The following is a 2127-nucleotide window of genomic DNA, read 5'->3' as shown; positions in this document are numbered from 1 at the left end:
TATATGGCTTTCCTTTTCTGTTAATAGAAATATTTCCATAGATAGTAGATTAAAATAATAAAGTATTGTGGGAAATTTACGGTTTTTAAAAAATCCTTCAGCTTAGACATGATCCAAATAATTAATATTCTACAGCAAATATTGTAGATTTTTTGGCTTTGTCCCAAAGTATGCACAGCGAGTGCAAGGTTGTGAAATCAATCACATACATGCACCATGTTTTATTTCACTATTGAACAAGCAGTTCATTATTGTTCAACAATTGTAACAAAAAGCCTTACGAGGGAAATTTATGTAATTGGGACATAAACCAAACACTAAACTGTAGATGAAATCACAAATCAATTTTTATTTTATTATTTATTATTTATTATTTATTATTTATTATTTATTATTTATTATTTATTATTTATTATTTATTATTTATTATTTATTATTTATTATTTATTATTTATTATTTCTTATTTCTTATTTATTATTTACATGATGACACATTCTGCCGGTTCCTGTGGTTACTGTGTCTAGGTTGTCATAGCTTTTCCCAGGTACCAATTTAAAGAGTTCGAACTCCGCGATCAATTCATCCTCGTAAGTGATGCTTGCCTGAATGAAATTCTAAATTTTGAGTTCATGTTGAAGGGGTACACCATTAGCTGAAGCTAGATCGGTTGATCATGCTTTAACTTTGGTTGTCTATGGCAATAATTATTGGCTTATCAAGAATTCCTGGGACAACTTGGGTGAACGCAGGTCCAGTATGTGTCACGTGGCCACTTACCGCATTGGTTAAACTAATTGAATATTAATCAATGTTCTAAGCAAAGCACAGTCATCACAAACCTTATAATGCCAAGTAAAGTTATAAATTGAAATGAAATGATGCATGCATGCATGTACTCGGAGATTGCTCTCTAAGTAAATTTTTTCATATATGTAGTATTAAGAATATTAAAACAATTTTTCCTATATTTTAACATATTTATTTAATTGCAAAAAAGGCATTATTATGCTAATATAAATATTTCCTTAGAATTAAAATTATGAAATATTCTTCAAAATTTGTTTAAATACAATTTTAAGTTTAAGCATGAACCCAATAGTCAAGCTCCAAAGCGTGAAAGACATTGGTAACCTGTTGCAATATGAACTAGTATATCACGTCATAAAATTTAACAAGTAAGAAGTACAGTCGAGTATGCTCTACTGTGAGATACCCGCCACCCATTTTGAATAAAAGCAATATATATTTGCGGTATTATTCTCAAAATATACCAAATGTACTACAAAATGCTAAAAATATACCAAATGGTATATTTTGAATATCAATATAGTACCGCATTCAAAATATACCATAGACGGCACAATATACCAGATTGTCGGCCAAAGCAACTCAGACCCCTAGTAAATAGGCGTTTTTCCCCATACAAAAGTATTTTCTTAAAACCTTCGACAATTTTTATCTGATCGCAACCACATTTTCAGGAATCCTAACTACTATAGTAATTATTATATATACAATAATTCGCAACTCTAGCTTTAAAATTACGCTTGTTATTCGTGGCAAAAATTTGAAACAAACTTGATCTGCGTGCAAACATAACAAATGCTGTCGAAAAATTATAGCTCTATCTCTTATAGTCTCTGAGAGCTAGGTGTTCATACGGACAGACGGACAGACACACAGACGGACAGACGGACATGGCTAGATCGTCTCGGCTGTTGACGCTGATCAAAAATATATATACTTTAAAGGGTCGGAGATGTCTCCTTCTACCTGTTACATACATTTTTTGTTGGCACAAAGTTATAATACCCTTCTACCCGGTAGCGGTAGCGGGTATAAAAAAAACTACACACACTGGCCCTACAATAAAATTTCTTTAGCTATTTAGAAAAAATCCTGTACACTAATCGCCTGTTTTGATTATTATTATTATAATTACAAAAAGCCCCACGGAGGGGAATTAATGTAGTTCGGACAGAAACCACCAAGCCATTTAATCACGACATATATAATAAAATCAATCGCAATTTCTAATATCTTTATGCTATTGGTTAAACATGATGACACATTCTGCGGGTTCCTGTGGTTATGCGTTACAAATTAATCCCAATCTGGGTATATAA

The sequence above is a fragment of the Drosophila sulfurigaster genome, chromosome 3, assembly GCF_023558435.1.
Source record: "Drosophila sulfurigaster albostrigata strain 15112-1811.04 chromosome 3, ASM2355843v2, whole genome shotgun sequence".
NCBI lineage: Eukaryota > Metazoa > Arthropoda > Insecta > Diptera > Drosophilidae > Drosophila > Drosophila sulfurigaster.
This window is presented reverse-complemented; position numbering follows the sequence as displayed.